The sequence below is a fragment of the Cygnus atratus genome, chromosome 2 (genome assembly GCF_013377495.2).
Source record: "Cygnus atratus isolate AKBS03 ecotype Queensland, Australia chromosome 2, CAtr_DNAZoo_HiC_assembly, whole genome shotgun sequence".
In the NCBI taxonomy this organism is placed as follows: Eukaryota; Metazoa; Chordata; class Aves; order Anseriformes; family Anatidae; genus Cygnus; species Cygnus atratus.
This window is the reverse complement of record NC_066363.1, coordinates 94,594,947-94,604,555: the sequence shown is the minus strand read 5'-3', so window position 1 is coordinate 94,604,555 and position 9,609 is coordinate 94,594,947. Positions and strand designations below refer to the sequence as shown.

The 9,609-nt window shown below is 36.6% G+C and overlaps 1 long non-coding RNA gene across 1 annotated transcript; it reads left to right on the top strand.

Moving 5' to 3' along the window:
• The first annotated feature begins 309 nt into the window (after positions 1–309).
• LOC118250007 (uncharacterized) lies at positions 310–9,124 on the top strand. Its single transcript, XR_004779281.2, has 5 exons — positions 310–364; positions 1,080–1,137; positions 3,244–3,299; positions 7,922–8,001; positions 9,016–9,124. It is a non-coding gene; the product is annotated as an uncharacterized LOC118250007 (long non-coding RNA).
• Positions 9,125–9,609: the final 485 nt, after the last annotated feature.

The window sequence follows — 9,609 nt, the reverse complement described above, 5'->3', positions numbered from 1 at the left end:
GGATGTCCTTTTTGGAATATGTGTTACTCCAAGATATTGTGCTGCATACAGTGAAAACAAGATGAAAGGCAGGCTTGCAGGTCAGTTTTGCTTGACTGATAATGGATGCCCTTCCAAATGAGCTCTATGCCACCACAGAAGTGGAATGAAGCACTCTGCCCTGTTAATGACCATGTGAAGTTCTTTTAAGATGAGCTGAGTGATGGAACATAGTAATTGTTTTTGGCCTCAAAGTCTATGGTTTGCATTAGAGAGTTCTTTACTATGTATTTCTAACCTTAACTACTTTGTGCTGCTCTGCCCAAACAGCTGTAAGACAACCAAATTTATGGCCTGATCTGGTGATCTTCAAACAACAAAAGCTGTACGTATAAAATGTTAACTGTATTCTAAATATTGTATAAACTGAACTTAGTTGTACAGATTGAAGGAGCAGTTTCAAAGCATTTTAGTTAGAATAGTGTATGATGCTTATATAAAGATGGTAGAACTATTATGGTCTATCTAACAATGAATCCATTTTTAATGTGAGGTGTCAACAGGTTAATATTTTATAGCATAAGTACTGGCAGAGAATCCCTCCATTCTCTACTTTTTACATTTTCATGAGCTCAGTAAGCTGAAACAATAATCTTAATAGTAAGGAAAAACAAGACTAAATTACAAGTTGCAGAGGCTATTGTCAATTTTACAAATCCAACAATAGCCTGCAGGATTCCAGGTTTGTTTCTAGCTGCTCAGGAAGCTTGTGTGATTTGCTCACACATTTTTTTTTCTTATACCCCAGAGCTGTGCATCTGCTGGAGTCAGGGATCTAATATTCTCTTTGAACTTTCTTAGCATCCTAGTGCATGCTGTGATCCATAATTAGTGCATACACAAACACACTAGCTATATTAACTCCTAAATGTCAGAAGTTCTGCCATGTCCAGCACCTGTTTCAGGTGCTGCACAAGAAGAATACAATTCTTGCCTTAACCCTGAGGCTGAAAGTCTGCAGTTATGACTTGTAACCTTAGGGAGGGATTATTTATTTATCGCATTTCAGGTGCGATACTACTCTATGATCAATTTTACAGATGTGATGAAGTACCAAGGATCAAGGAGGCAATTGCAAATGGCACAGAAGCCTAAACTGTGAGTATACTTTCAGTTGTGTTGTTTTTTTTTGTGCCAAGTCATTTCTGTTACTTCAAAGTTAGGATTTTTCTTTCACCCTTCTCTGTTCTTGTTGACTATTAAGTTGGTTTGTTTAGTTTGAAGTTCAGTTAGTAATAAAAGCTCTGACTTTTAATATCCTTGTAGGACAAAGGTGCTTTATCTGTCCATAGGGCAGCATGGCTATAATAGATGTTATTAGATATGTTACTTCTGGAGAGGTACCTGGAGGCAGAAGGCAGCTGTTTTTTGAAACACTGCAGTCCATTGGATAAGAATGCAAATAGATCTGATGAGTTGTGCCATTTTTGGGTAGTCTTACTAGGGACATGAATAAGTATGTAAAAACAACTGGATTAAACTCACTAACTGGATTAAACTCACCAAATTTTGTGGCAAAGTCCCCATTATAGCATAGGAAATGGTGAATTCTCCAGGGCTGTCTGGTGCTCCGCTCTGAGCAGTTTGTAGATTTGTTACAGAAGAGCAACACTTGTTGAGTCATTATTTGCAATTAGGAGCACTGTCATTTCTGTTAATGATAGTGATTCACACAAACCTACATTTGTTTTGTAGTAATGAGTGAAATGACTCATATCCTTGAGACATCTAATCTGTTTCAATGGCAGTAAATAAAATAAAGAATAGTAGGGGAGAGGGAGCAGATACATGGAAGGGTAGTGGTCAAAGATTCATCATGGAGCACAAGCAGTAATGTAGAGTTCATGCCTGTATGTACTTGTAGAGCTTTATCTTCCTAGTTTCTAGAAGAATTGTTATGTTCAGTCATATTCAGTGACACAATAATGGAACTGTGCTCTGTTATTACTGGGGGTATCCCAACAGCTATGTTTGAAGCTTTGCAACTTTATTCAGATACTAAAGAAGGACCTCTGTTAAAGATCTTTGAGAGGATAAGCTATAGTAGTAAGAGAGCCAAGAGCCCAAGGTAGCAGAAGGCTACATAGTCAACATGTAATTCATTGCTCAAATTTCATCATTTTAAATATCTTAGATTATCACAGGACCGTGTATTCAAATTCCTGACACAAGTTTTTGTTTGTTTGTTTGTTTTCCTTGTGTCACTAAAGTGCCAGACTGTTACTGAAGTACCACAGGGTGTGTTTGTGTAAAAGGTACTTTGTAGTATTTCACACCAATTTGCTGTCTCTCAGATACTTTTTCGTCTGTGTCTGGGAAACATACCAATGCAACAGGCATACACAATTACTTTGCAGTTTGTTAGATATCCTTCATTCACACTGAAACTTTTCCTTTTATCTCAGCTAAAATTAGCAAAGCTTTGCATATCTGTAGTTATAAATGAAAGTGGTGAGAGAATATAACTGTAAAAGCTCAGGCTTCTCTGGTTAGGAGATGGCATTAAAATCTGATTAGGAGGTAGTCATTAAAACCACTTAACATGGGTTATATTGATATTGTTGTGAAAGTAGAAGTGAAGTAACACCCAAGGTAGATTATCAGCTGCATAATATACTAATCGAAGCAAAAATAGTTTTGAGGGCTAGGTTTTTTCTGATATTATGCAAGCAATGCAAATGAAGAGTCAGAGTACACAAATGAAAAGAAAGGTATTTTAATCTGATGCCTTGTGGGCCACTTTGTAACCCTTAGCATGTCTTACTGTTTATTTATTTATTTATTTATTTATATTTATTAGAATAATTAAGCAAAAAAGTACACTCTTCCATTTTGCATATGCTTAACAATACCAAGTGATCTTTTTTTAGGAAGACTTGCAGTTTGGCCAACGTGTGACGTTGTAGTAGATGGAAGAGTATTTCTCATGAAGTTCCAATTGGGCACAGGGTGAGGTATAGCATGGAGCCAAGTCATACAGCAGGAAATGGATACGGCTTCTGTATAGCTTCCATGTTCAAGAAAAGGGAGCTTTAAACTCACTGCCTGAAGATTCTTTTTTCTTTGGTGCTCCATGGCATTTCTGATCAGCTCAAGCTGGTTTGGAGTAATTCTTGCAGTGTGAGTGTGCAGTCCTGCCTACTACATCATCTTCCATTTGTCTCTGAAATGTGGATTACAAGTAGATGATTTGGGTGCTTACAGATGCTGGAAGGACTGAAAGCAATAAATTATTCCTCCAAGCTCTACTCTGAAACAAGGTAAGCGAATGTATTGCAATAGATACTAACATTCTCCCTCTCTCTCTCTCCCCCCCACATGCGGGTTATTTCATTTTGCAAGCAAATATGAAGCTATTTTCAATCAGAAAGTAACTCTGCATATGTATCTGTTTTTTTCTACAGACCTTTACAAAGTAGACAATGTGGAGATCTGTTAGGCATTTAGCTCTCTATTCAGTTGGAGCATACCATAAAGCTAAAACCAGATCAGTCAAAGGAACCACAGGAGTTTCCAGCTTTATTTGATTCGGAGAACCAGATGAAAATTTCCTTTACAAATACAGTATGTTTGGGCCTTCAGCTATAGTGAGGTACCACTGGAGAACAATAGTTTATCATTCACAGCAGTGAAAAAGGAGGTCATACAGGGATCACTTCTCCAATGACATAAACATGAGACTTTTCTCACAAGCTGTCAAACTTCAATTGTTGGTGAGATCTGTTGTGTCAGTGTTTCATAATAATTGCTTCTAAGTCTTGTTAAAGGTCTAACACAAATTACCTGAGTGACATGCTTTTGGCACCAGTGAAGGAACGATGTGGGGAATGCACGTTGTGTAACAGACTTGCTTATTACGATTTTGAGTTTATTGCCGTAATTTTACCATTACTTCCCATTATTTGAAATACCGTAATAAGAGTTGCAAGTTGTCTCATGCTCACAAGGAAACATTTGTTCCCTGGGTAATAGACTAGCTGGCCAACATAAGCTCATTCAAAACAATAAAACCTTTTTTTTTTTTTTAAGAAGAGGTGTTCCAAACAAACTGAAAAAGTTAATCCTTTCACTTGTGAAGACCTTTCTTTAGGCTTAAAAAGTAATATTGACTGTCTTTGCACTGCAACTCAGATATTGTTTCATTTACAACTAATGCAATAAATGGATGGCAGATTAATATATACTAATGGAAATCAACAACACACGTCCTAATCTACAGAAATGCTCTTACCTGCAAAAATATATCAAAGAAAAAATATATAAGGTGTATATATATAAAAATATATTTCCTTGTTAACAGCTGAAGAGAAATGAAATGATTTACTGCTTTCAAAATGCTGCTCCTGTTTGATTATGTATACTGAGATTTACATGAGATTGTTTTTTAGGTTTTCTCTTTTTTTTTTTTTTTTACACTGGCTAACCACACCAAAAACAAACCCCACTGAATGAAGAATGGGACAGCCTGTCTCCTTTTTACTCACATAAGCATATTTCATAAAGAAGGTCAAATAGGTGAGAACAGCACCTTGCAAAACTTACAACGTCAGCAATGAGTCAATTTAAGTATAAAATAACTCAGAGGCAGACGAGGGACAAATACTTGATTAGTTATTTGTGAATGCCATTTCTTTAGGCTTTTATTTAAAACAAACAAACAAATAGCCCAAACCTCTCACTGCTTGCAGGGACAGGTCTATTTTTCAGGCACAAACTGAATTTGATAAACAGGACACATCAACTAACAATTTAAACTCCAAAGCCATAGTAATATGTATGTGGCTTTTTCCCAGAGGCTTCAAGTTAAAATGCTACAAGTGCTGCAGAATGGCAGCTAAACACATGTCCCTGGGGCTTTGCATGGTTTCATTCTGCACAATGATGGAAATGTGGAAAACACGTTGAATGCAGATTTGGCTATATTCACCAAGCTGCAAAAGCCGAGAGGATTTTGTTGGGTACATCAGGGGATCAGGCTCTCATTGCTCAGGTTAAAGCAAAAAATTACTGTGCTGAGCTTCACTTTTTATCATGTTCAGGACCAAAGAAACAGTACTACTAATTAGGATCTCATAAATATGATGATGTCCTTAAAATCAGCATATTACATTGTATAAAACAATAATGACCTTTCATTGTAAACAACTGTTTTTGTCTGGGAGGTTTTCATTACACTATCATGCCACTCTTTTTTTTTTTTTTTCCTCATTTAAATGCTACCCCAATACAAGGATTTGATATGGTATTCTTCTTAGTTGTTCCTATAGAGTTGTTTCCAGTGATGTTACTCATTCTTTTGACTTTCAGAGGACCAAGAAGTCACCATCCTGGCCCAATGCCTCCACCCCAGCACAGGCAGGGCCTAGGGTGTGGTGGAGATGCCCACTGACCTGTGTAGCAGGTCAGTAGTAGCTCCTTAATTTGAAAGATGGGTTCTCCTAGGGGAAATAAAAAAAAAAAAAAAAGTGGGTGATACGCAACAGGAATTATTCTGTTTTTGATTAATTTTAAGGATTCATGTAGTCATGGAGTTGATGATTAGCAACCATGTAGTTCCCTTAGAATTGCCTTTGCTAGGTGTTGATAACAGTATGGGACCGAGGGATGTTACCCTGACCGAGGTTTGTACTTGCAGCTTGCTTGCTTGCTTCTGCTTTTGTAACCTACTTTAAAACAGCATAAAAGCTGTTGTGTGTAGGAACTGATTAATATTCTAAAATAGTTTAAGAGCCCTCTGTTGGGCCTCCTTCACATGTTTTGTGTAAATTATGGGTAACAGCACCAAAGAAGACATACATTAAGCCATGTGTGTTAGCGTATAGTTAGGAAGTGTAGTTACATGGAACTTACTCTGCTAATGTACTTTTAATACTGAGTCAGCAGCAGAGAGATAGCAAGAGCCATTCCCCCTTGGTAAGGAACTCTGTTTCATTATGTGTTTGGTCAATGCAAGAACAGTCAACAGTGTGCCGTACATTCCAACGGGGATTCAGAGTATTATTGCAGAACAATGCTAATAATGCTAAGAAGTGATTGTCAATGTTGTGATGGTGTCATGTATGTGAAGTTTCACAAGCAAGTCTTCCCATAGTGGTTGGCATCAGACCACCATTCTGCAAACACAGTCATCACACTACAGTGCATTCCCAAAATAAGACAAAGCCTTCACCTCTTGCTGCGAAATACAGTCACACAAAACTATGCACCATTTATCACATATGGCTTGTCAACCCAAACCCAGCACTCTTCAACTTCCCACAAACTGTCAGCAAGAAATATTGTTCTGTCATATTTTATTCTCCACATAGATTCTAGAAACAGCCCTATTTCAGATCCATTGTTCAGCTACAATCCAGACAGCCCCAGCTACTCTTCCCACCCTTCAAAGTATATAGTGGCTGTAAAACCACACAGCAGCTCCCTGATTCACCTCCTGATATAGCCCAAATACCACACTGTAAGAACTTTATGGTACATGAGCATTTTATGCCCAATTACTGTATTTGTGTCTGCAAAATTAGAGGCTAAGTCTAGAAAATTTGGCTTTAAAATGTTTCAGAACTTGTTTTTTTTTGTATTTATATTTTTATTTATTTTTTATTAGTATTTTTCAGCTCAGGTCTAAAATGTGAGGTCTAAGTCCTTCTTAATGCATTGAATTTTACTCTAAACTTTCTCATGTTGTAAAAACATTTTAAATCTTAAAGTTAATTTTATCCATGTAGTAAGGTATATCCTTGTTAGTTTGGGAGTCCAAATGAAGGTCTTTTGCAATTATTTACAAGTCTGTAAATCTGTAACAACAAATCAGTAAGATAGTCTTAAAATTTTCTCTGACAGAGGAGGTAGTCTTTTCATGTTAAGTAGAAAACACATTTTGTGACAAGTCCAATTATTCTGTTTTGATGAAGATGATTTGCACAGAGCTTATGGCCAGTACATTTCCCTAGCCTTTGAGTGAGCTAAAGGAATGGCTGTAGACTTTCTCATCCCTATTCTGCTGAGTAAAATTATAAGTGTCTGTCTTGTTCAGACTGACTGTATCAGTCCAATCCCACTTTTCTCATAAGGAACCACGGTGAAGAATAGCTCTTTGGAACAAAATGTTTATTGTGTTCTGGTATTCTTCTCTTACACTTTGCCTAGCATTTTGCTGGCTCAAAGGTAAGTGGTCCATCCTGGGACTGCTGAGATTTTGGGATTTGTTTTTATTCTAGCGTGAGTAGACTAATGGAAGGGGGTGGGGAGTGGGGGTGGGGATGGGGGGAGAGGAAAGGGACTGATTGAGGCAATTCTATCAGTGTAGATAGTTCTGAATCTTTGACCTAAAATTAGTGTATTTTTGCCCTACATTTGTGAGGAACAACCTTTCCTACAGCAGTCTGAAGGAATGATCAGACAGGCTGGTGAATATCAATTTAGTCCTATTGACTTCAGTGACACAGGATATGACCATAGACATTTGGTGATTTATATGGTACTGTAAGCCTAAATATCTTTTACAGAATGATGGTCAGTGCAGTTTTCTGACAGCTAATTATGTGACTCATAATTTGGAAGTACCAAACAAGATTTCTGTCATAAACAGCATCATAAATCTAGAATAATTCATGTTTTATTATAATGCATTACATGGAAGTTTGGATTATCTGCTGAGGTTTTTTTGCATCTTTCCTTCTATCCATACTAGTGGAGTTGTACTGGCTGGATCTAAGCCTAGTGTAAAATGCTGTTTCTGCTATCAGAAATAACAGGTTCTACCAATAAAATCTTGGTAAACAGAGAAATGAATAGAGTCTGTAACTTTGTCAAACCAATTAAGTTTGGGATGTTGCCTGGTGTATATAAATGATTAAATAGATTTTTTTTTCCTTTTTATTAGGGAGTCCAAATTCGTAAAAAATGCCAGTGCCAGAGCTTTTGTTTTCACTTGTCTCAGTCTACTGTGAAACCATGTGGACAGTGAGTATTACTTGTGGTTTTTTTACAAGTTAAATGAAAATTCTTTGAGTTTAGGTTAACTCTAGTTTAAGTGCCATGCTGTGACCAAATTAAAATTTTAAGGCATATTGTTCATACAAGCTCATTAATCAGTGATGATGCACCATCGTGTTTACCACACCAGCCAATCAGATGTTTAGTAAACTTATAGCCTAAATGAAGTCAGACACTGCAACTACAAGGCAATTTCCTTTTCTGAATTGAGATCAATATTTACTAGCTTTCTACAACGTTGCCTATGCTTGCTTGATCAGCATCTGCTTCTGAAGACCATTGATTGTCCAGAAGGCCTTTTCAAAGGCAGATAATGCTCTTTTCAAATACACTTTGTATTGATCAGCAAAAAGAAAGTTTTTGATGGTGAAGAGTGCAAAAGCCATTTATAAAGATTAAGGACAGTGATATGTTGCTGTGGGTCACAGAGAGGTTGAATTAATATGGGCTAATGCATGTTCTACTTTTGAAAACAATGGACGAAAGTATTTGAGGATTTAAGTGATAGTATTCCTTCACTTGCAAAATACCTGCTATATCGTCTCCAGGGAATTAAATCTTTCTCCTTCAAAAATGAATTGCTAGTACTCTCCTACATAACTATTCATATTCTGTGACCTATGACAAATTAATATATTAACTTGATGGACTGTGGAATTTGATATAAACAAACAAACAAAAATCTTTGGTTTCAGGCATTTTAAACCAGTATGAAATAAAGAGAGATGAATGCAACCAGAACCTGTATGGCAAAATAACCAGGCTAGAGTAATAGAAAAATACCTTGGACTTTCACTAAAAACAAAACAAAACAACCAAACAACCCCTCCACCCCAACAAAGAACAAAAACAAAACAAAACTATACCAAAACCAACCACAATACAGTATTAAGCCAGAACTACACTTCAGACACTTTCATAAACTTTACACCTCTTTTTTTTTTTTTTTTTTTTTTTTTTTTTTTTTCCATATTTGAGCAGTACGGTGCATCTATGTTGCCCAGAAATGTAAGGGTGGGTTCTGAAAGCCAATGTGTCATCCTGAATGAAAAAAGAAGACAGGATATTTAGATAGGTTTCGGTGCAAGAGTTGGTGCTGTGACAATTTGATACATGACTGACACTAGGAAGAATTAAGAAGACTTCTTCAAGCCTGCCATAGAACAGATATGCTTCTAAAATAAACAAAATTGAAGGAGCTTCTAATTCTATGGTCTGCTGTTGTCTACATCTTTCCAGCAATGATAACTGCAGTATATCTAAGAAAAAAAAGCATTTGGTTTCCTAGCTGGAGTTCTCTTCAAATGCCAAGGTTGATCACTGGAATATGGCATATACCTCCCATTAAAGTAAACAGTGGCGACCTATATATTCAAGGACAAAATTCTGCTCCAAGTCTTTCAGCAACTTAAATAACGTGTTTTTTTACATACATGAAACCTGTGTCTCTCTCAAGCGTTTTATTGAAATTCACTGTACATGTATAAATCTTCTTCCAAAAAAAAACCAAAAAAACCATGTTATCCACAAAAGGCAAATAAGTTGCTCTAGTCTTAAATAAAAGAAATTGATAAT